The following is a 26,839-nucleotide window of genomic DNA, read 5'->3' on the forward strand; positions in this document are numbered from 1 at the left end:
AATGAAAAAGGATTTTAAGTTTGTTTAAGATGCCTTTGGAGAAAAACAACGTTTTCTTATTATTCAAACATCTCTAGATGATACAAAGTAGATCCTTTCCAATTTTATGCAATAACATAGAATGAGAAGCAAGAAATAATGTCTGAGGGAAATTTGTTTGTAAACAAATGACTTGTTGAAATACACCATAACTCTAAGGGGATATTCAGGATAATCTGAATTCTGTTTACTTTGGCTTCATCATATAATTCATCTAAGACTACCAAAATATAAATTGGTCTCCTGGCATGAACCCTAAGAAGTATTATAGGGTATGTTAAAAAGCATATTTCAGTCCAAAAATGAAACTCTTTTGCAATAAGAATATAAACTTCTGACTTCCCTAATGAGATTTTAAAATTTAAATCCATGTTTTCATCAGTATAGAGAGTTCCACTTGAGTGATTTTTTGTATTCATGCATATCTGTGCCAGTTCTATCATTTTTAATCTTAGAAAGTTGCCTTGAGGCATTGAGAAGTTTAATAACTTGTCCGAAGTCATAATGATAGTTTATAATATAGGTAAGATGTGATCTACTGAGGACTGAGCTCTAGTCACTACATCATGCTGCCATTCTAAAGAGCATTAGAGAGCAATGTCAGCAATTAGATCACTTAAGAGGTTTTGTACAATTTTGACACAAAAACACAAGTATCTCAAACTCACCATGGCTAGACTAGAACTCATTATTTTCCCCATCTTTCCTTCTCTCTTCTAAATTTAGCTATTAAATAAGGATATTATTATGCACTCAATAGAAGTCCATACTCTCTGTGTCATCCTCAACTTCCATTCTCATTTGCTACACACATCAATTTATTTGCCAGACCTTGTCATTTCTACTTTCACAACATCTCTCCCGTGTGACTCCTCTTCACTCTCATAGCCATCACTCCAGTTCAAACTCTTTTAAGACTATCAACTCTAGCCTAGACTATTGCAATCCTTTCTAATTTCCTGAAGTCTCACCCTATTCTTCTATAAAGGTGAGGAAGTGAGATGATTTTTCTAAGATGTCCTCCAACTCATGGGCTCCTGTGACTCTATATTACCTCTAGGATCAAACATAAATTCTTCTCAGCATTTAAAAATCTTCATAACCAATTACCATATACTCGACTATACAACTAGAATGGTCTGGCTATTGTTCCTCCGATATGACACAGGTAGCTAGTTGGTGCCATGGATAGAATTAGGAATACCTGAGTTCAAATTTGACCTCAAGACACTTTCTATCTGGGTAACCCTGGGCAAGTCACTTAACCCTGTTTACCTCAGTTTTCCTTATCTGTAAAATGAGCAGGACAAAAAAATGGCAAACCAATCTAGTATCTTTGCCAAGAAACCCTCAAATGGGCTCATGAAGTCATACAGGATTGAAATGACTAAATAACAAAAAGCAACATAATGCTTCTTTATTTGGCTTTATAACTAGCTACCCTCCATTCCTGAAATATTCTGAAATTTTCTTCCATATCTTAGTTTTCTGGCTTCAATCAAGCCTCAGTTCAAATCCCACATTCTACAGGAGACATTAGCACATTATCTGCACATAGTGGTGCTTAAGAAAGTATCATGAGGCTTTTATGATGAAAAATAATACCTACCTCATGGCATATATTTTTGGAAAAGGATCAATGGGGTAATTATTTTTGTTTGATCATGCATATTTGTTAAATTTTGTTTCTCTTTTTTAATGGGGGTTGGAAAAAAGAGGAAGGAGAAAGATAAATTTTTGTTTATTGAACAAATAAATTGAATTGAAAAGTAGCTTGGAGTTTATCAGAACTAGAATGGATTTTGGAGATTAAATAGTCCAAGAATTTTAAACTGAGGTCTATGAACTTAAAAAAAATCAATAGTTGTATTTAAAATACTTCATCAAAAGTCCAAAGTGGTCCTTGCTCAATAAAGTTAGGAACCCTAAATTGTGGTATGAACTCCTTATTTTACAAAAAGAAACAAAAACAATCTATAAATCACATGGGCTTTTTTTTAAAGGTTGAAGCTAATTAGCAACAGGAACTGACTCAAACCCTGATACCCTGATTCTTTTCCAATAACTCTCCCTCTAAATCACACTGCCTCAAATGATCAGGGTTTCATAACAGTATTTGTTTTCTTATAATTTATGCTATCAAAAATTGGAAATGATTTTTAGATTCTCTTTTTTCTCCTATTTTTGTATTTATTCTGCCCAATCTCTAAAAAAAAAAAAAGCTCTCTATGCCTGCTTTTATGATTTACATCCAAGATGTTTGCATCTGGGTTAATTTAAATTTCATAAAATCACTGCTAAGTATGCATTAGGTATACTAAGTAAATTACAGGTTATGAAAGTCAAATACAACCATAAAGCAGTTTTGGAAATACAGAGGAAAAGTATGTCACATATCCATAACAAAGTATAAGAATTATATAGGTAATAAGGAAACCCAGGCAAAAACCATATTTAAAATGGACATTTGTCAATGTAAAGTGATAGTTTATCCCTGGACACTTCTAGTGAAATATATTTCATGCTAACTCTTCCTCTTCTCCCTGACTTCAAGAAGACTCACCATAAAATTTCAAGGACAGAAATTTTATCTTCAGTTCAGTATATTACTTGCTGAGCTTGTATGTATCTACATACCCCCCCCTTTCTATTTAGAGAGGGTGTAATTCTTTGACTGTCACACAATTATAGGTCAATCTTATTTTCATGGGCTTTGGAATCTGATAGAAGAAACTCAAGTCTGCTCTTCATAAGAATCTGTCAGTTTGATGCTACTTCCCAAGACTAACAACTTTTTACAGATGTCCTTTGGGATAATATGAGCCTATAGCACAGCAGATAATACATTTCCTCCTTTAATATATGATTCTATTTAATATTCTCCTAAAACACAAGATTATTTACATGGAAATTGGTTTGTTTCAAATATCATGACTTAGTATGAACATTAAGAGAAGAGGAAGTATGATACAGAAGAAAATGCTGAACTTGGAGTGAGGATACCCTATAACTGATATTTAATGGAAATGTAAATATGGACAAGTCACTTCAACCCTTTGGTTTTTCAATTCTTAATCTGTAAAATGGGAGTAATAAGAATAACTGATATTTCATAATACTTGCAAAGTACTTTACTTACAATAACCAGTAAATAAATTAATAATCATTTGTTAAGAACTTAGCCAAATATGTTAGGCAAAAGAGACAAAAGATAGCTCTTGTCTTCAAGGAGTCCAGCTCTAATGATGTGCCTATAGTCTAGTGCTGGCATATTCATTTAATACTAAAAACAACTCTGTTGAGGGAAGTATTATAAGTATATTGTTTGCATTTTACAGATTAAAAAAAACAATAGATTCAGACAGGATTACTTACCCATGATCTCACAGCTAGGAAGCATTAAACATGAGATCAGAAATCACCTCTCTCCTGACTCCAAATCAGTAGTCTTGCCCTGCCTTGGACCAGACCATTTTGGGAACACTGAAAACTTGCATGACTTCAGTCTCAGCTATGCCTGAGTACTGAAATAAAACTGACACTTATTCCAAAAAAGCAGCAAGGGGACCAGCCCTGACCCTTCCTCCAGAAGTCCACAAAGCCCAGCCCTAAAATCAAACAACAAAAATATCACCCTAAAAAAGCTATTATGGTGACAGGAATACTCATGGACAAACTCAGAAATAGCGACTGGCCCCAAAACTTCTACAAGCAAAACCTCAAAGAAAACACAGCTTGGACATAAATTCAATTTAGCATTCCTAGAATAGATGAAGTAAAAGTTCATCTATTTAGTAAGCTTTTTAAAAAAAATGGAGTGTTAGAAGGGAAAAAATATAAAGTATCTCCTAGCAACCCCCCCCCCCAACAACTAACATGGAAAATAACTGAAGAAGAAAAATAATGCATAATTATTGTACTACCTGAATGGCATGAACAAAAAAAATCTAGATATGACATTTCAATAAACTTAGCAGAAATCTGCTAGATCTCTTAGAAACAGAGGACAAAGTAGACATATTAAAAAAAAACCTATCTCCTGAAAGAAACCCTAAAATGAAAAACTGCAGGAACAATACAGTAAAAGGAAAAAGAAAGTATTACAAGCAGCCAGGGGAAAAAAAAAAGAATTAAAGTACCAAGGAGTCATAGTCAGGATTATATACAATTTAGCAGCCACTATTTTAAGGAAGCAGAGAACTTGGAATATGATATTCCAGATGGGAAAGAATATAGACTTCCAGCCAACAATATTCAACAAAACTGAATATAATCTTAAAGGGGAAAATGTATATCTTTAATGAAAATTCCAAAAGTTCCTGATTAAAAAAATGAACTTTGAAGTTTCAGCACTGGAGTTTAAAAGAAACATAAAAAGGTAAACATCAGTGAAGAATCATAAGGGACAAAACAAGGACAAATTGCTTATCTTCAAATATTGGGAGAAGACAGATGTGTCCTATCATCAACAGGGGTCATAGAGAAAGCTTAATTAGGCAGAAAGTCAGAGAGTGGTTCTATTATATTTTGATTTTAAAGAAGTAATATATGAATGTGGGGGAAGGAAAAGGGAAAGGAAGACCACAAAAAATTATCTCATATGATCATTGAGGGCAAGAAGACTATTCAAATAAGGAAGAAATGATGGGGTCTCCTCATTTTCTTCTGAAATGGTCAAAGGAGGCAAGAATACATACTACACATGCATAGACAGATAGATAGAAGCACATTTGGGTACCGAAATATATTTCAGTCAACATGTAGAGATAGAGGAGGACAGAAAAGGTAGAATGAAAGGAAGGATAGTTTATGAAAGAATAAAACAACTCTATATGTAAATATTTGTAGTGCTTTGTGATGTGAGAAAGAATTGGAATCTCAGGGGATGCTTATCAATTGGGGAATGGTTGAACAAGTTATTGTATATAAATATAATAAAGTAATACTATACTGCAAGAAATGATAAAGAGAATGGTTTCAGAGAAACTTGGGAAGAATTTTACTAATTTTTACTATTATAAAGTGAGCAGAACCAAAAGATCAATTTGTACAGTGACAATGATATGATAAAAGCAAACAGCTTTGGAAAGAATTTGGAACTCTGATCAGAATAATAACAGAACATAATTTCAAAGGACTAATGATGAAACATGTTATCCACTTCCTGATATAGAGATTAAAGATGTAAAGAATAAGATGTCTCTATGTATAATATATATATATATATGATATTTATACAGCTATATTGAATAGATATGTAAACACATGTACAGACATTTGTTTTTTAGACCTGAGCAATGTGGAAATTAGTTTGCTTGACTATGTTTTTCTCTCTCTTATTCAACTTGTTAAGAGGAGAGAGAGTATTGCTGGAGTGAAAGGGAGAAAAGCAGATTTTTGCTGATTGAAAACGTATGTTTGTGTGTATAACTATATATACATATATAATTATTTTAAAAAGTATTTCATAACTTTTTATTATTATTGACAGATCATAAACTATACTTAGAGCGAGTAAATAAAACTATATTTCAGTAAACATACCAGAACCTACACACTCAAATGAATACTTTCTACTTGGAAAATTAGCATCCTTGGGGTGTGTTTGGGGGAGGGAGACTAAGTCTGTTTTAAACATGCCACCAAGGATTTGAACTTTTTGAAATGCCTCCCTGTCTTTCTTTCTCTTTCCATCTCTATATGTCTTTCTGTGTCTCTGCCACTATCTCTGTCTCTGTCTTTGTCTCTCTCTTATAAAGCTCTCTTATATAGCTTTCAGAAGTCATAGTACATTCTGTGCAATAACTCCAGTAGTGAAACATGAGTATTCTCTGATCTATAAAAATAGCCAAAATTCAGTCAAAAGTCAGTGGGAAAATAAAGTTGAGTAATAAATGCTGGGATTTAAAAGGGGTATTTAAAAAGAGATAAAATTATGAGATTGATTTTATTAGTGGATCATAAACTGATTCAAAAAGCAAATATATAAAGAAAGCTCCAAAAATGATGGGAGTAGAAACTGTACCACTGGAATAAGTACACAATTTTTCAAGATGGCTATTTTGATAAAGTATTCATTGATTTAAAAAAATGTTCTATTACTCTGTAGATAAACTGCATATGTACATTTTTAGGACTGTTTTTGTCTCATATAATTTGCCTTGTTATAGTTTTACAAAGATTAGATTTCCCCCCCAGTATAGGGCAATAAATACAGAAAAAATTAAATTATAGAACTAATAAAAGTGATTTTACTATTGTGATAATAATAAGGAAATATAAAATATTCAACCCATATGGAGTTTTTAGGCTAATAGTAACAAAAATAAGAGTGAAAGTATGAATAAATGGGTTGGGAATGAAAATGGTTTGCATTACTAAGGAAATGACAATGCTACTTTGTGCTCTTCATGGAAGAGTTAATCTCAATGGAAAAGGAGTAAAAGGGTTAACCCTTCCTGGGTTAATGCACAGTGTAAATGCACATTAGTCTAAGATTCAAGAAACCTGGATTCAAATCTCAGGTCTGACATTGACTGAGTGAACTTACACTTATTTAGGCTTCGTTTCCTTAGTTATTAAGTGGGAGGAAGACAGATAAGATGGTTCTGGACGTCCTCTCCAACTTTTCCATTATAAGATTCCAATTGATTCAACACACACAGTTGAGTTCCTCTTTGTATAAAGTAATTTACTGAATGAAGTCCAAAATTTAGACAAAACATAGCCCCTGGCTTCATGGAATAAGATGAATATGAACACAAATAATTAACTATAATATAAAATAATAGAACTTTAGCAAATAAGGGATATATGAGCAAACCATTTTATGAAGTTTTGAGATAGGAAAAATTGTTATCATATAAGGAACCAAAGAGCTTTCATGGAGGAACATGTTTTTGAATTGGGTTTTAGAAGACAAGTAAAAAAGTTCTATAGGTTGAGAGAATGGGGAGGGAGAGAAAAAATAATAGCAATATTATTGTATATTTTTAGGGGGTAATATATTCTATATAGTCTAATGTACACATTTCTTTCAGTGAAAAGCAAACTACTGAAGGACTTTGCCTTTTTTGATATCCAAGCTGATGATTCTAAAATCCATTTATCCAGCCCTAACTTCTCAGCTGATCTCTATTCTAACTTATCCAATTGCCTATTAGACATACTGAACTGATTGTCCTGTAGATAGTTTAAACTCAGTATAATCAGACATTAACTCTACATTAACCTTCCTCCAAAAACCTCTCCACTTTCAAACTTCTCTTACTTTCAAGTACAATACCATGCCCCTGGTTTACAGATGCTTACAATCTAAGTGTCATCCTTGACTTCTCATTCTCTCTCATTCTTCCCCCACCCCCAACCACTCCCAAAAGCTTTTCAACTTTGCCTTTGTAGGATATCTCACATAAAGCCCCTTATTTTCTGTGACAATGTCAACACCTTGGCTCAGTCCCTCAGTACCTCATGCCTGGATAATTGCAACCTGGGTAATTGCAATAGCCTGCTGGCTGGTTTCTCTACCATGAGTTTAATCTATCACACAGTTGTCAGAGTGATCTCCTCAAAGTGTATGTTTGACCATGTCACCCCAAATGCTCAAAAAAAAAAATTCAGTCTCTACCTATCACCTCCAGGAAAAAATATAAACTCTTCTATTATTACTCAAAGCCCTTCCTTCATAACCTCTTCTTTTTCTATCTTTCCATTCTTTCTTTTTACTCAATATTGTCCTATGAACTCTTCAGTCCAGTGTCACTAATTTCTGTATTGTTACTTGAAAAAAATACTCCATTTCCCAACTCTAAACATTGTCACTGCCTATACTCCAGGTGTGTAATGTTTTCCCTCCTTCCTTGTACCTTCTGGCTCCTCTGGCTCCCTTCAAATCTCAGCTAAAAATCACATTTTGTAAGGGAAATCTTTCTCAATTCCTCTTAATTCTAGTGCCTTCCCTTTAGTGATTATTTCCAATCATATAACTTGTTTGTAGAAAACTGCAGCTCATTTCCTCCATTGGTTAGGTAGCTCCTTGAGATCAAGGACTCTGCTTTATGTCCCCAGTGTTTGGCATACTGCTTTAGCACATGGTAGATTCTTAAAAATGGTTAATTGATTGGTTATTGACTTTTGTTTTTGTATTCCCCTTGGTACTTAATAAATACATATTGATGGATTGACTGAGCTGATTGAGTGCAATTCGGAATCCTCTTATTATTTTCTGACTTATCTTGGGTTTTCATTCCTTATCACTTTTGTTCCTTAATTCTTACTCTAAGGAACATTCTTTTTGGTAAGATAAACAGAAGAAAAATACAAGTTAAGTAATTTCTTCGGGCTTGGAGTCAGCTAGACCTGGGTTTGAATCCTGAATTAAATACTTACTAATTTTGTGTCCATGAGAAAATCACATCTTGCATTCTTAGTTTTCTAATCTGAAAACAGAGATCATAATAACACTAAACTAACAGTGTTGCTCGGAGAATCAAATGAGATATACGATTCTTCCAGAAGACTTGCTGGCTAACCAGTATTTTGGACATGGAAAGCACTTTGAAAACTTAGTACTGTTATTTAATGAAATACTACCAACACCACCATTAACAGCACTATCATCACCAGCATCATCATCATCATCATCATCATCATCATCCTCAACTCCACTAAAAACTCTACCAATGTCTCCTTTAATAATAGAATCTAAGAGTTGAGAGGTATCTTAGAGATTATCTTTTCTAAGTTCCATACAGAAAAGAACCTTTTCTAGGAACCTTAACAAATGATCCACCACTGGATGGTGTAATGGAAAGAATCTGCAACTTGGAGTGAAGAAGATTTGAGTTCAGATCCTTCCTTTAATATTACCTAGTTGTGTAAGTCTGGAAAAGTCACTTAACCTCTTTTGGTCGCCTCATCTGTATAACACAAACAGTAATAGAATTTACCTCATAGAGTTGTAGAGGTTCAAATGAGATGATGCTTATAAAATAATTTGCAAATGTTAGAGTGCCATATAAATAGTAGCTATAGTCATTATCTAGCTTTCTCTTGAAACCTAGTGAGGTGGTGTCCATTACCTACCTTTTTCACTATTGGAAAATTTTTTAAGATTTTTCTTATTTCAAGCCTAAATCTCTTCAACTAATCCTCTCTGTCCCTTGTTCTGGCCTCTATAGTCAATTCATCTTCCTCTTACCACTAACAGTAGTGGTTGCAGGTGAGGGCAGCCTGTTTTCTTTGCTTTCCTTCCAAAAAGAAACAGCATTGAGCATGTTAAGAAAATTTTAAAAATGCATTGACTCAGGGGTGGCTAGGTGGCACAGTGGATAGAACGCTGGCCCTGGAGTCAGGAGTATCTGAGTTCAAATCTGGCCTCAGACACTTAATAATTACCTAGCTGTGTGGCCTTGGGCATGCCACAGCATTTGCCTTGAAAAAAACCTAAAAAAAATAATTGACTCTTACATATGAATACATAAGGACCTGACAATTAATCTGTGATTTAATACGTGAGTCCTCAAGAGTTGGCAAGGACTAGCATAGAGTAAATGGCATGCCTTAGGTCAAACCACTAGTAAATGTCAGTGGTAGGATTTCAACAGAAATTTCCCTCCCTCAAAGCCATGTTGCCTTCATATGTGTGTATGATTTAAAAAAAAAGCCTAGAGCAAGCATTACTATTTTTAAAAAAACAGAAAGAGAACAGTTATCCAACAGGACAGGATAAAATACAAAAATCATAGCTGTAGTTTTATTAAGAAAGTTTACACTTAGGGAAGGTTTATATTTCAGGCAATCCCTTTGGGAAGAGTTATGAATTGCTTTCTAATATACAGTATATCTTCTATTACCATGGCCCTTTATTACAGTATTTATTATTACAGAACCTTTTCTTTGGTCATTGGATTATAATGAATAAGAGAAAGTGGCAAGCTATTAAATCCTTTTGGAATTCCCTCAGTCATCTTAATGGAAAAAGTATTACTAACTTATATTTGATTTGTTTTTTATTGATCTAAAGAATCTATTGATATTTCAGAACTTCATAATAGCAGTATTTATGCTCTCTAAAGAATTTTGTAGAAATTTTGTTTTTAAAAGGTATGTAAAACTGGGGGAAAATATTATTCTAATATGAGTTTTTAGTTATTCATAAAAATTAGAACAAATAGCTTTACAGGACTGTCTTTTATATATTAATGTTAACAACTATTGCAATGATAATGGCTCACACTGCTTTATGTGTCATTGAATGGTTTTTAAAGTACTTTTTCTTCCATTATCTTATTTGATCCCTACAGCCACCCTGTGAGGTAAATAACTCAAATATTATCATTCCTTTGTTACTGAGGAGGAAACAATCTGAGAGAGGTTAATCTGAATGTCTAAGGATCCATTGCAATTTGATGGTAGAACCAGATTTTCTGACACCAAATACAATATTCTTTCCATTACACCACATTGCCTCCCTTCTGTTAATGTAGAATTAAAAGGCTACAGTATGATTTCATTTTTATTATCTCATTTGATCCTTACAAAATTGTAAATTAAATCAGATATAATGGAAAAACAAAACCTGGATTTAAGACACAAAAGACTAATTCTAATTCTGAATATCATAACCTTATGACCTTATACAAGTCACTTCACCAATAAGAATCCTCAGTTTCTTCACTTGTAAGATGAAGATAGGTTAAATCTCCAAAGTTTCTTTCAAGATCTAAATCTTTAATCCTAGGACACACTAGATGCTTTGTAAGATGTATTCTAATTTGTAAAATTATGTGAGTCTTTTATCTTTATTCTGTAGATCAGAAAAGTTATTCTTGAGTTATATTAATTGCCCAAAACCAAATGACTGGTGAGAGTCAGGTCTCAAATCTGGATTTTTCTGATTTAAAATTCAGACTTCTTTCTATTACAAATGACTATTTCCTATAATTCACTTTATTTCTTGACTTCTGACTATTTTTTTGACTCTTAAAATGAATAAAATTATTTCATCAACCATTTCAATATTTTAGAAAATCTTATTTATTTTTAAAAAATATTCATAAAATATATTTCCAGATTATACATGTTACAATAGAAAACAGACAAAAAAGAGAAAAATAAAGTTTAAAAAGTATGCTTCAATCTTCATTCATCAGATCTGTCTCTGAGATGACTTGCATTTTTACAGCACAGGTCTTTTGGAATTATTTTGGATCATTTTATTGCTCAGAATAGCTAAGTCATTCACAGTTGATCATATTACAAAATTGCTGTTGCTGTGTACAATATTCTCTGGTTTTTGCATACTTCATTTTGCATTACTCCATATAAGTCTTCTCAGGTTTTTTTGAAATCACCTTTCTTCAATATTTCTTATAGTATAATTGTATTCCATCATAATCATACACCATAACTTGCTCAGCCATTTCCCCTTCATTTCCAATTCTTTGCACCACAAAAAGTTATTAATATTTTCATATCAATAGATCCTTTCACCTTTTCTTTGACCTCTTTGGGATAGAGATCTAGAAGTGGTATTGCTGGGTCAGTGGGGATGTACAGTTTTATGTTCTTCCAAATGTTCTTCAGAATAGTTGGATCAGTTCACAATTCTACCAATAGCATATTAGTTTTCACTTTTTGCACATCTTCTTCAGAATTTGTCCTCTTCATTTTTCTTTTTTGTGATTTTAATTAGTCTGATAGGTATGATGTGGTACCTCAGAGTTTTTTAATTGTATTTTTCTAATCAGTAGTGATAGGTATGATGTGGTACCTCAGAGTTTTTTAATTGTATTTCTCTAATCAGTAGTGATTTAGAGTATTTCTTTCTTTTCTTTTTTTTAAACCAAAGACTGGAAATCTTTATTCAGATCAGCAAACTCACATTCCTTAAGCCTCAGACTCTGGATGTGCCTTTTGAGGAAGAGGAGAGGGAGAGAGGAGAGAAGAGAAGGCAAGGCCAACTCACCTCCCCAGACATCCCCTTTACCCCCATAAACTTGTCTCAGGCTACTGGGTTATGAGGGGAATGTCAAGAAGGGAGGGACCAGGGTGACTAGGTGGCTAGGTGGCACAGTGGATAAAGCACTGGCCCTGGAGTCAGGAGTGCTTGAGTTCAAATCTGGCCTCAGACACTTAATAATTAGCTAGCTGTTTGGCCTTGGGCAAACCACTTAACCCCATTGCCTTGCAAAAACCTAAAAAAAAAAAAAGAAGGGAGGGACCAAGGGAAAAAGAAGCCCCTGCCAAGGGGAGGCCTACACAGATGTGTGGCATTCAAAGACCAGCTGTGGTCAAGACAGCAGGCACCACAGACCCCTCCCTATAAATTAAATGCCTATAGTAGCAAGGGAAGATGGGAGGGAAGGAGGGAATGAAGGAGGGAGGGAAGGAGAAAAGGAAGGTGGGAAGAAAGGAGGGAAGGAAGGTGCCTATAAGGGTGCAATTCCAAAATGAGAGGATAAGTCAGGGAGAGAGAATAAATAGGAATATTGAAGGAGTCAGGTACCTCTGAGTTTTGGTCCAGGAGAGAGGAAGATGGAGTGGTTGGTCCAGTTTTGCTGATTTGGGGGGTCAAGAAGTGTGTATACATCAAGTTCATCTAGTGTATACATCTAGGTGAAAAGGCACTTGCTTATCACCTGTAGGCACAGCAGGAAAAGCAGTGCCACCCATAGCTGAGGAATATTGAAGAAGAGGGAACAGAAGGGATTTGAGAGTTCCATGGGTTTCCTAGGAACATCACTGCTAGAAATATATTAACCATTCAAGGGAGGATGAGGAAGAGGATCAGAGGATCTGGCATGGCATCCCATAACCAGTCATGCCTACCTGAGATGCTCCACGGTTGGTGCCCATTTGCAGCCTGATGACATTCTTGCCCTCCTACAGTTGGTTATCTGTGGAGTTTCGGGGATTCTCCTTGGACTTCTTAGGGAACCAGTTAGGATTTCCAGAGAAGAGCCCATAACCCTGAGCTACTGCCAGTCCAGCAAGGTTCATCAGTGTTCATGGCACACAAGCCATATTCTTTCCTTTCTAGAGGTCCACAGTTTGGAAGATATCAGTGGCACTGATGTCATAGCGCTCTGCTGCCTGTGGGAACTGAGAAATCTGCTCCATCTGCTTGAAGGTCATCCCTGAAGCCTGGATCTTCTTTACTGGACCCTGGCCTTCTGGGTATAGCCCATTGATGAGCTCACATAGCACCATGCCATCCTTGAGCCAGTTTTGGAAATTCTTTTGCCCAGGCTGGGGCTGCTGACATCCCTGCAGCACTGTGTGGTGATCTACTGAATGAGGATCTGCTCTCAGTCAGAATCATACTCTTCTCAGTTTTCTGCTGTACCTCCCAGCTCAGTCTGTAAACAGGTTCCCTGGTGGCCATTCTGAGATGGTGATGCAGGTATCTTTACTGAGGAGAGGATGGAGAGCAGAGTGGGTTGGGATGTGGTGAGCAGAGTGTGGCCAGAGCATTTCTTCTTCTTCTTTTTGTTTTTTTGCAAGGCAATGGGGTTAAGTGGCTTGCCCAAGGCCACACAGCTAGGTAATTATTAAGTGTCTGAGGTCGGATTTGAATTCATATACTCCAGACTCCAGGGCTGGCGCTCTATCCACTGTGCCACCTAGCCACCCCTCCCAGCTCATTTCTTAATGTAAGTATTGATAACTTTGATTTCTTCTTCTGAAAACTGCCAATCAGGCCTTATTTATCTAGCATTTTAGTAGTACAAAGTATGATGTACCTAATTTTGAAACCAGACTTATGAGAGATTAGTGATTCAAAAAGATACTAGATATATAAACTTGGGAAAGAAGATGTACCTTCTCTCCTTCTGTAAGACTAAGGACTTAACATCAGTATGTGCAAAGAAAAGGGATTAGTCATTTAAAGCAGGGATCTCATACATTCATATCCCATGGATTATTTGAAAAAGCTCAGAGGATATTATGTTGCCTTTCTGCCCTTTTTAAAGACAAATATCTTGTTCAGATGAAAAAGGGTGAGGAAAGAAAAATTGTAGTAACTAATCAATGAGTTAGAGTCCCTGGGCCACAAGAACCCTTTTAATCAGGACAAGATCACAGATTCCCAGTAGGCTTGATTATGGGGAAGGAGTACTTAGCAAACCATTTGTAAGATTATAGGATTTTTGAATTTAAAGTTGGAATGAACCTTTGAAATAATTTAATCCAATCTTCTCATTTGAGTAAACCAATGCCATTTTAACTGTCTTTAAACACCTGAAGGTTTGTGATATGGAAAGATTAGAATTCTGTGTGACTTTAGGATGCAGAATGAGGACCAATGAGTAAACATTCTCAAGGGATACTGTAAAATACTAAATTTAGATTCAGAGGACTGAAGTTCAAACCTATATGACCTTGGGAAAGTGAGTAGATCTCTACAGAACACACTCTTGGGACATCCCTTTGCTCCTACTCCCTTCTTTCCACTGGTGAGTGAGTTCCTTCTGAGGTCTTTGTTTTGGGGAGTAGCTCAGAACTACTATCTTTTGTTTTCTTTCCAGTTTTGCTTCAGACTCTCACACATTCCTCACCAAGTTAACTTATCTCCCTTCTGCTTTTCAGCTTTACAAATTGTTTTCTCTCATAAGAATGTAAGATCCCTGAGGGCAGGGACTGTCTTTCATTTTGTTAATTTAGTAAGCACTAAATAAATGCTTGCTACCTACATTCATCAGCTTTTTTAAATGTGTGAAATCAAAGGATTGGACTAGATGGCCTCTTAGGCCTCTTCTAATTTGAAATTCATTAATTAGAGGAAGTCAGAGTTAATTTTCATATAAGAAAAAGCTTCTTATGAAGAACAGCCATTTTGTTTAGTTGTGGTACCTGTTGAGGTCTCATTCTTACACTTCATATTACAACAGGATTGTCCAACTTTAGGTTATCTTAGGGCCACCTTAAAATAAAATAATTATTTGAGGGCCACATCCAGAATAAAAAATACAATATACTAATATAATAGTTAATTTGTAGTTTTACTTTAAGTCTAGCATGCACTATGAAAAGTCATGGTACCTTTAGCTTTTCAGAACATGGAGGAGGGAACAGATCTTCAATCGGACAGGTGATTACATGAAGCAAGCACAAAAAGCAAACACAAAACAACAAAGCAACAACACAACAATATAAAGATAGATGCTTACTGACTAGTCTGCATTGAACAGATGGATCACATCCCACAGATTAATTGAAAATTCTGTGTGATGTAATACTGCTTAAAACCCCCAAAGAAAATTAAGATCAATGAAATTATTTACAAATTATTATTTTATTTATTTATTATTTATTATTGTATTTTTTTCTCTCATGAAAATTAATACCTACAGGTAGGCCACATAAAATTGCACTATGGGCCGGCTGTATTTTGGACAAACCTGTTTTACAACATGTTCTGTTGATCACAACATGGTAGAGAATACTGATAGAGCAGTGCAAGTCCATGTCTACAACTGGAGAAAGTATTAGGAGCACTTGCCTTATTGGTATATGATGAGTCAGTAACATTATCACATATATGAAGGGTAAGACATTATTCATCAATTTTTGTAATGATGGCTTTCTTTTCATTCATTTTGGAGATATTAACATTTTTTTTTCTGGAATCAGAAACATTAAAAACAGTATACCTTCCTTCCTTCCTTCCTTCCTTCCTTCCTTCCTTCCTTCCTTCCTTCCTTCCTTCCTTCCTTCCTTCCTTCCTTCCTTCCTTCCTTCCTTCCTTCCTTCCTTTCTTCCTTCCTTCCTTCCTTCTTTCCTTCCATCCTTCCTTCCTACCTTCTTTCCCTCCTTCCTTCCCTCCTTCCCTCCCTCCTTCCCGCCTTCCCACCTTCCTTTCCTCCATCCTTCCCTCCCTCCTTCTCACCTTCCCTCCCTCCTTCCTTTTCTCCTCCCTTCTTCCTTCCTTCCTTCCTTCCCTCCTGCCTTCCCTCCTTCCCTCCTTTCTTCCCACCTTCCTTTTCTCCTTCCCTCCCTCCTTCATTCCCTCCTTCCCTCCCATCTTCCCTCCCACCTTCCCTCTTTCCTTCCTTCCTTCCTCCCTTTCCTCCCTCCTTCTCTCCTCTCCTTCCTTCCTTCCCACCTTCCTTCCTTCCTTTCTTCTTTCCTTCCCTCCCACCTTTCCTCCTCTTTTTTCTTCCCTCCTGTCTTCCTCCATCCTTCCTTCCCTCCCACCTTCCATCCCTCCTTCCATCCTTTCCTCCTTCCCTCCCTCCTTCATTCCCTCCTGCCTTCCTTCCTGCTTTCCTCCTTCCCTCCCTCCTTTCCCCCCACCTTCCTTCTTTCCTTCCTTCCTTCCTTCCTTCCTTCCTTCCTTCCTTCCTTCCTTCCTTCCTTCCTTCCTGCTGGCCTGCCTGTCTGCCTTCTTCCTGTCTTCTTCCTGCCTTCTTTTCTGGGAGGAGAATGATTAAGTCATTGTTTGAATGTCAGAGTCAATCAAAATATTTTTGCTATCTTTGGAACATTTAAAAACCTCATGCTCCTGTTCTTCCCAGATTTTATGGAGTAAAATTGTAATTTTACAATAGATCCTACTCTTTTTCTTTTGTGAAAGACATAGGCAGTCAGCTTTGTCATCATGTTACCCATCTCCCTTTCAATTGGGTCAAGCCTCCAAAGAACAACTAAAACACACTTTGAATCATTTCGCAAATATACTTCTAGAACAGTTGCATAATCTTTTTCTTTTCTTTCTCTTGCTCATATTTAAGAAAAACAAAGGTATTATATATCAGATAATGATTTCCTATTCAAGGTATTTCTTTAAATAAAGTCATTGATGTGAACTCAAACATCTTGTCTTGATCAAACAGGGAGCTTTATTTGCCTGAGGATACTTTTTATTAAACAATGAAACTAATTTAAAATTGGTTTTTCATGTAGGTCTGAATTAAACCAGCAGAATCAAACAAGAACCAATCTCCAATCCATTTCAAAAGTGCACATAAAGTAAACTTTAAGTGAAATCTCATTATGAAGGAAGATTCCATTTTTGTAGCCCACAAAGAATAAAATGTCATACAAACAAAAAAAATTGATCATAAATTTGTCAATCATTTCAAAGTCTAAGAAAAAATGCTTTCTAGCTATTGGCATTGAATACCTTCTTTCAGTACATAGAAGATCAAGCTCTGGTTCCCTAGAGAGCCCATTCCCTCTGGAAAGAGGTCTTTGCTTTTGGTATATTTCAGGCTATTGATTTTTTTTGCAAGCTTTGTACTGTTTTGGGAGTTTCACCTTATCCTTTCTTTTGTGTTCATCCAGAGCTGTGGTCAGAAGTTCTGACAGCCCAGGCAAATACCACAAATTGTCTGAGACAAGAATGCCCTCAACTATGGGTAGGTAATGGGGAATAGATCAAAACTGAACAAGAGCTCAATCAAGCCCTTCTTCAAGTAGCTTCCTACTTTAACTAATTATCCTTGTTAACCAGGGACTAAATTAATCAATCAACAAATCTACTGGACAAAGTATTCCAAATGCATGCCTAGTGGCTAAGTTTTGTGGTTTCTCTGTTAGAGAATTCTTTCTCTAAATTTGGTGTTCTCATTTCTCCTCTATTTTTTTTAACCACATATCAACTCAGTATTGAACATTTGATCCCCTTGCTGTGATTTGTCAAAAACCTATTATTGGGTCCCCACTGGATGATTCGTGGTCATAAACTGATTGATGTATTTATGTTGTTTATGGAAAGAAACTAGAAAGAATGCTTGTGCTGGAGTCAAGGGGCCTGAATTCAAATCCTTACTGCTGATTATTATCTTTGCTACTTAAGGAGAGTTCCTTAACTCCTCTATCCTCTGTTTCTTCATCCGTAATATATAGGGGTTGAACTAAATGGCATCTAATGCCCCTTTCTTCTTTTTAAAGCTATGGTGTTAGAAGTCACATTTATGTTCTTTAAATAGCCTGCATTCACAATTCATTCATCTATAATTGTTCCAACATGGACAATCTGCCTGAATAGAGAACCTGTGTATTTTCTGGTTGGTGAATGTTTCAGTAATAACTTTATTATTATAATATGTCTTGGTGGGTGAGACTTTTGCATTCTGGGAACAATTGCATGGAGAGCAGTGACACATGTTCTTGCCAATATTATTTGTTCAATGTAGTTAATTTGTCATGTGAATGCTGTAGTAAGATTCCCAGAGACTTGACCAACACAGTCCAAATGCATCAACTGGCATGAGTCAACACAAGTTGAAAACAGGAATTTCATAGGTATTGTGTGATATAGAGGGAAAAACAGAACTGAAAGTAAGGTAGGAATGAGGAGCTGCCAATCTCCATTCGAGATTGGGTGACTTCTGGTGGACACAGATGACAAAAAGTCTGAATGAATGACAAAAAATGGTAGTGAGTGATGTTGATGTTCACTTTCTCAATCAAAGAAAACTAGTATAGACTGATTGATTGCTTGATTGGTTTCTTTATTGAAGAATGACATCACTATATGTGAAACAAATCACACAGAATATGAGCTCAAAATGCTGTACCACAGCTCAGGCATAAATAGTCCATGTGAATGCTTGTATGTCTTGTTTCCTTTCAGCTTCTTCAGTTCTGCCTTCCTCATAGAGTACAGAACCATCACTGATGAGGTCATGCTATGCTGGGCAGTCCTGTACCAGTGTCTCCCATACAATACAATCAATTCTAAAATTCTTCAGGGTATACCAGTATAACTTCTTCTGACCCCCTTGTGAGCTCCTGCCCTGTGTGAGTGCTCCATAAAACAGGTTTTTGGGCAAGCGTACATCTGGCATTCTAACAATGTGTCCAGCCCATCATAGTTGAGCTCTCTGTAGTAATGTTGGGATGTTAGGTAGTTTAGTTCAACAAAGGACATCAGTGTCTGGTACCTTCTTCTGCCAGCTGATCTTCAGAATCTTCTTAAGACAATTTAATGGAAGATTCAGTTTCTTTACATGGTACTGGTATACTGTCCAGGTTTCACAGGCATATAACAATTAGGTCAACAACACAATGGCTCTGTAGACCTTCAGTTAGGTAATCAAATACCTTTTCTCTCCCATTTTTTCTTTCAGAGCCTCCCAAATAATGAGACAGCTCTGAGAATGTGTATTGTCAAAATATTTCTATAAAAGACACCACCAAGGTAAGTGAACTTGTCCACAATACTCAAAACTTCTTCCTTTGCTGTAATTGATGGTTTCACATGAATCGTGTGGTGCTGGCTGATGGAGCACTTTGTGTTTTCTTGGTGTTAATTGTTAGATCAAAATTAGTACAAATTGATCCATACTTTGTTGCATCTCAGCTTCAGAGGCTGCATTGAGCCCACTACCATCTGCAAATGGAAGACCATGCACCAACACTCTCTCCACTTTGATCTTGGCTTGTAGCCTTTTCAAGTTGAAGAATTTGCCATCAGTGCCATAGCTGACCTTGAGGCCATGTTCATCCTCAATGAAGGCATTTTATAACAAAACTGAAAACATCATGCTAAAAAGTATGGGAGCAAGGATATCTCCTTATTTCATTCCATTGGTGACTGAGAATTCTTGAGTATCGTCCACTATCCAGAATCCGAGTTTGCATGCCATCATGCCATTGTTCTATAATACTGTTGAACTTCTCTGGGCAACCAAATTTTGGCATAATTTTCCATAAGCAACTGATGGTATCAAAGGCCTTGGTCAGATCTACAAATGTTGTATAAAAACCTCTGTTCTGTTCCTGGAACTTTTCCTATAGATATTAGGCAGCAAACATCATATCGAATGTTCCTTTACTCTTTCTGAAGTGACACTGGTTTTCAGGGAGATGATCATCTTCCAAGTGAAGGATCAGCCTATTGAGAAGGACTCAGCAATGACTGAAAGAGAAATACCCCTGTGATTGTCACAGGGCAATCTATTCCTTTTACCTTTATAGAGCTAGACAATGGAGGCATCCTTAAATTCCTAGGGGATAATCTCTTCTTGCCATATAACCTGAAAAATTTCAGTCAGTTTTTGGATGAGCAATGGACCCCCATCTTGTAGATTTCAGCTGGAATAGAATCAGTACCATTTGCTTTGCCACTTGAAAGGAGTCTAAGGAATTCAAACCTCTTCTTCAGTTGGAACTTCAGCTAAAGACTGCTTGATTTCAACTTGATGTAAATGGTCAATAGCTTCTGCATTGATTGTTGATGGTCTGTTAAGATCACTATGGAAGTGTTCAGTCCATCTCTCTAGGATCATGTCTCTCTCATTAATCAATGTGAATTTATCAGCATTGAGTAGTTGAGATTCACCATTTGTCTTTGTTTCATTAAAAAGCCTTCAGGGCATCATAAAAGCATTTTGACTTGCAGTGGATGACCTTGGCATCTTTGATGTCTAACCAAACTCTAAGTGCTCCACAATATCTGCTTCATCAGGCTTCATGATCATTCCACCAGTGAAGACTTCACTTGCTTTGTGTAAACACCCCCCATTACTCATTGACGAATTTGAGATTCCCTCAGTTACCCTCAACCTGGTTTAGCCCACTGGGCTATTACTGGGATATAGCCAATGTGCATACTATAGCTTCTTGGAGACATAGGTGAGAGTTAGATGGCTTGGGTGGACATCAAAGATGGAAAGTCTTCTTTGAACACACCCTACACCCCAGTGTAGAATAATGCTTCTTAATATTGGTGTATGGGATAAATTACATAGTATCTCTTGGTTTAGTTCTTGTTTTCATTACCCTCTTAAGATCATATATGCCATTTGGTCTGATATTCAGTGAACAGAGCATAGTATCTGGAATTAGGAAGACTTTTTGAATCTTGCCTCAGATACTCCTAGTTATGTGAGCCTAGGAAAATACTTTTTTAAAACCAAGCCTCAGTTTTTTCATCTATAAAATGGTGATAATAATACCCAACAGGGTTCTTCTGAGGATCAAATGAATCAACATGCAGCATGTTTTGTAAACCTTGGATCTCTATGTAAATGCAAACTGTGGAGTAAATGCTAGCTATCATTCTATAAATTTTGTTCAGTTGCTGTTTACTGCTAATGAAAGCAATTTGTTTTTACTTGGCAGGTACAATAGTTTACCTTCCCTTTAATATCCCAGGATTCTCTTCATTCTGTAGCACTCTGCCCATAACTTTGGGTGTCTATAACCTAGACTTCATCTCTGCCTATTAGATTCACTTGATTCCTATTGTCTTGAGCCAATTCTCAACTCCTTCAAAAGACCTTTCCTGGTTGTCTCAATTTGTGTTCTCCTGTCCTTCATCATAATCACTTTTTATTAAACTTATATCCTGAGAGTGGGGGTTGTCTAATGTCAAACATTTGAGCAACTGCTTTGTTTTAAGCACTGGAGATACAAAGAAAGTAAAAAATACTGTCACTGTTCTCGAGGGCCTCTAAGTGGACCAGGATATAGACCATCTGATATGGATTCAAAGAAGATATGAGTACAAGTTTGACCCTAGCCACTCTAGCATCTTTGCATGTCATGAAGACTCAGGTGACAACTCTCGAGGAACTCACAGTCTAATAGGAAGAAGCGAGATAACTGGCCTTGATGGAAAGAAGACTAGAGTTTAAAACTTCCCTCTGATAATTTTATGTGTTTCTGGGTAAGTCATTTCATTTCTCAATGCCCTAGGCAGTTCTCTATAAGACTATTTGTTGCATAGTGGCTGAATTGTTGCATTGGAAGTGGGGATAAACTGAGCTAGAATTCCCTGAATTCAGATTTTGGAATTCTCTGATCCTGCAAAATCAGATAATGTCTTGAAGCTGCTATGAGATGGAGAGCATTTTCAAGAATTTTAAGTGTAGTGACATGGTATGACATGATTCCACTTATCAGACTCTGAAGTGGCTCTATCATCTCAGTCTGCTGGCAGTACTACAAATTCTCTCAGGGTCCTTGGAGTTGCTGGAGAAATGCAAATATAAATCCTGCTATTCACTACTGTAACTCCAGAGTTCTTCAAAGTGTTTCCCATTTTCATAAAATTCATCATGACACCATTGACTTAATGTAATTGGAATTATATTTTAATAATATTATTAATAAAATATTATATTAACAGATATTAAATATATAATTTTATTATTAAATATATAAATGTAAAGTACAGAAATAAATATAATTTTAAAATAAAATTATAAAATATAAAAGTTAAATACAAAAGCAAAGCTAATTTTAACCTCTCAGTTAATCAGTAATAAGTACAGTCTTGTCTATGAGTCTTGGAACATGTTCACCAATGCATAGGGAAGACTGGGTATACATTTTTTTGGAGGGGGCAACAGGGTTAAGTGACTTGCCCAAGTTCACACAGCTAGTAAGTATCAAGTGTCTGAGATCAAATTTGAACTCAGCTCCTCCTGACTCCAGGGCCACTGATCTATCCAGTGCATTATCTAACTGCCTCCAGATACATTTTCAAAAATCTAGCAGGGAGGCACATGAGTAGGAAAATACAAGTGTTAAAGAGCAACTCTCACTGAGTACTATACATACATACATATAAGGGACCATGAATATACATACATACATACATACATGTATGTATATTCATGGTCCCTTCAGGAAAAAATTGCTTTTAATTTACAATATTCCTTAGAAAGGAACTGAGAAAATGTTAGACTATTGAGTAGGTATGCAATTCCCTGAAGCAAGAGAACTGTAGAACACCTCAGGTTGACTTTGTTGAGAATGTAAATTAACCCTTGTTGTTCTTTACTACATATTACGCTTTGTTTAATCACCTCTTTGCTTTTTGCAGAAAAGTATAATCTGAAAACAAAACTACTTAGGTTGCCTTTCTAGTCAATTTCTCCTCTTTCTCTTAAAACAGAGAGGTAGATGACAATCAAGAAGGTCTGAGAAACCGAGCAAGCACCTCCCTCAAGCTATAAATGGCAGTGAAACATAACAACTCTAAATATAGAGGAGTTCAATTTTCTTCCAATGAATTTCCCAGAATCTCCTGCTTTTTATTCAATCATCCTACAAAATAAATTCTTCCCTTCCAATCAGCAGGCTTCCAGAAAAGTATCAGAAGCTTCTTGTTAATTGAACTCTTTTGAGCTTCTTAATACTGCTTTTCTTGGCAATTCTCCTCCTAAAGCATCAAATTAGATCTTCATGGTGGTCAGTAGTGATTTATCTTTCTCTTAGAAGATAAAACTCATGACATTTACCTTTCTGATTTGTAAATATAGTTCAGAAATTTATTTTCCCATAATCTCTAACCAATATCAGTTTCAACTTTTCAGATTCTTAAAAGAATCATGTTCAGTTTTCATTTATCTGCCCTCATCCATTTTCTCTCTGAAAGAGTAGTTCTCTATTTGATTCTCCTTACAGTCTGTGTTGATTCTTTATGTTTTATCTGAAAACTGTGTTTCTTAACAAGTAGATTTTATCAAGGTGTTTTATTCCCCACACAAACATTATTTTTCTTCCCCTTTTAGAAATCAAAGTTTTTAAATACAAAAGGATCAGTACTCTATATTGTTCACAAGTTGATTCTATTCTTTTTCCTTATAATAAAATTACTTTCTACCCATTTCAGCAATCAGATTACTGACATGGAAAAGAGGGATGATTCTTACAGAAAAAGTTATTATAATGGAGAAATGTAAAGAGATGACAGAATACTCAGAAAATCATAGAATTTTAATATCATAAAGGATTTTAATAGTTACCTCATACAAACTCCTAATTTTATGAGCATGCCGAAAAAAACCCCAACAATATGAGTTTTAGTGTTGAAACAGGACATTGTTATAGATAAAGAACTGATTATTTGCCCAGATTACTTGGATTTATGTCTCACCTTTGTGTGACCCTGGACAAGTTACTCATACTCTCAGCACCCTAGAAAACTAAGACTCTTCAGTTGCAGAGCAAATGCTAACATGTATGGTGAAGGTAGTTTTCTTACCCAGGAGTTCTGTGTACTAATGAATTCACAGGTCTGGTCTCCATTTCCTCTATTTCCTAGTCTCACAGAAAAATTATGTACAAAGAATTCTCATAAAGATAGGTCTTTACTCACATTTATACTTAATATTTACTTTGGGAAAGAATACTAAATTGGAATTTAAGTCTGTGTTTTAATGTCAGTGACTTTGCCCTTAAATAATTGAACATAGAGGTTTTTTCAACATATAATATATCCATATTCCAAAATAATGAAAGATAAGATCCTGAATTCTAAATATGTGAGAAATTCAGTCATTAGGGATAGATAATAGGAATTTATTGTATCATATTCTATTATAAGATATTTTGATTCAATGAAAATTCAAGGATAGTTGTTGATTTTTTCTAAACTATCTGTTTGACAGTGGGCATTTTCTTGAAATCTTTTAGAAAAAAATCTATCTTCAAAAATCCAACTAGTCATTAAAAATTTAGATAGTTAACTTTAAAAAGTTAAACAGGGGCAGCTAGCTGGCACAGTGAATAGAGCACTAGCCCTGGAGTCATAAGGACCTGAGTTCAAATCAGATCTCAGACACTTCAAAATTACCTAGTTGTGTGGCCTTGGGCATGTCACTTAACCCCACTGCCTTGCAAAAACCAAAGAAAAAAGTTAAACAACCTAGATTTCCATGTGTCATTGAATTATGGTGTAAGCTTCTTGTGAATAGGGATTTAATTCATTCATTTTATTTGCATCACCAGTGTCTAGCACAGTGACTAATATGTAGTAGATACTTTTAATAAAAGCTTGTTGATTGACATCTTTGTGCTCATAAAGTTGGATAGTCTAACTTATTTAATTTTTTAAAAAAATAGTTTGAATTTTAAAATGTTCTTTCTTTCTATTAATGTATAGTGTCTGCTGTCAGAAGATAGGTTTGAGAATATAGAACCAATTCCTTTTCCCCTCCATCATGGGATCTCACTTGATACATTTTTATTCTTTAATAGTTCATTTTCTCTCCATTATTGTTTATCCAAGTTTGAACACTATTCCCCTTTCAAGATTCAAGAGGTTGTTCTATCTAGCTCTTACTGATAGATCTAAGTGACCATTAAACTTAGGAAATTATTTGTCAATCCAATGGTGAAGGTTGAGCATCCCTGAGACTTTATGGTCTATCCTATATCTTGTCTTTCATCCCTTTGAACCATTTTTAAGGTATTTTGGAATGTCTATATGCAAATACACATCTCCTACTCCATGTTAGGATGCAAAGAGTGAATATATATTTTGCTTACTTCCTTTTTTGTTTTTTAAGATTATTGAGTGGTTCAAGGTTTGTTTCTTTTCCTTTTTGGTGTTATATTTAAATATATCACCCCTAAATGCTAGCCTCCATAATATAAAACTTCTAAGGCAATGCACCTAGTGCTTTCTTGAGCCCTTTTAAAAGGATTTCTTTTTTCATTTTGGAAACTTGATTTCAGACCATAGTATATGAAATGTGCAATTATGCCCTTTCTGTAAAACAGAAAGGTCACATCTAAGAATAGTTTAGCACATAGAAGGAAGCAACATTCTGGAGAACATAGAAATTGTGGTTCCCAGAAAAATTCATTTTTCAAATTCCCAGTCTGATTCTGGAGGAATTTAGAAGTTTAAGTATAAATATATCTAGATGTGCATAAAATTAGTGTTTTGATATTTTTGTCACCCAAGATCCTAAGCTTTTTAATGAAAACGAAACTGAAAAGTGGAGAATTCTACAACACAAATTTTATAACACATTCTGCACAAATTGTTTCATAGCTCTTCAAGATCAATATGTTAAAATTAATACCAAAAGTAGTTATGGAAAATAGCATTCTCTTCTTGCTTTGCTGGTAAAAAACAAAGGAAAACAATTATTTACTTTTGAAAGGAAATCTGTAGTGATCTGCAAGGCTTAGAAAATTGGTTCTAATTTTAATGCCAAAATAGAAACTCAGAATATATTTGCAATTACTAACCTTTGAGAAATGTATTTTGTTCTACTACCTCTTTATTTTAGTTTTTGTTTACTGGATTTTAATAAAATGCTTTATAGAAATTATTTTGCCCACACATTTTTTTTAGTTTTTTTTTTTTACAAGGCAATGGGGTTAAGTGGCATGCCCAAGGCTAGGTGACAGTTAAGTGTCTGAGGTCACATTTGAACTCAGGTACTCCTGACTTCAGGGCTGGTGCTCTATTCACTGCGCCACCTAGCCGCCCCTATTGCTCACACATTTATATAACCATTTATTGATCTTTTCTTTTTTTATACATAACCACAGTATACTAAGTATGACTTGCCCCTTCTCCAAGAGCCATCTTATATGACACATACTATTTTTAAGAGGAAAAAGACAAAAAAAAAGGTCACAACTGATCTATATATTGAAAAAGTTCAAAAACGTGTGCAATGTTTAACAACAGTGAACCTTCCACCTCCCTGAAGGGGAAAGTTGGGACAGTCTTTTCATATAACTTCATCTAAGTCCCACTATTTTATCAATTTTTGTTATTATTTTAATATTTTCCCTTTTATAAGTTGATTGGTATAGCATTAAAAAGTATAAAAATTTTGATGATATTACAATTTTTATTATTATTAATCCTTGATCATTTGGCATGACTTAGAAATGAATACTGTATAGTCTTCCAGTTAATTAGGCTGTTTTTTAAAATTATTTTAAGGAGATATATTTTTTATTTTTAAGATTTAAACCCCACCCCACTACACGCAAAGTCAAATTTCATTATTTTCTTCCACATCCCTGAATTCCAAATTCTCTCTCTTCTTCCTACCCCATTTCACCTCATTGAGAAAAAAAGTTACTTGGT

The 26,839-nt window shown here is 35.4% G+C and overlaps 1 pseudogene; it reads right to left on the bottom strand.

The window, feature by feature from the left end:
• Positions 1-12,828: 12,828 nt before the first annotated feature.
• LOC141521084 (transgelin-2 pseudogene) lies at positions 12,829-13,426 on the bottom strand (annotated as a pseudogene).
• Positions 13,427-26,839: the final 13,413 nt, after the last annotated feature.

This window comes from Macrotis lagotis, chromosome 1 (assembly GCF_037893015.1).
Source record: "Macrotis lagotis isolate mMagLag1 chromosome 1, bilby.v1.9.chrom.fasta, whole genome shotgun sequence".
Classification (NCBI taxonomy): Eukaryota; Metazoa; Chordata; class Mammalia; order Peramelemorphia; family Peramelidae; genus Macrotis; species Macrotis lagotis.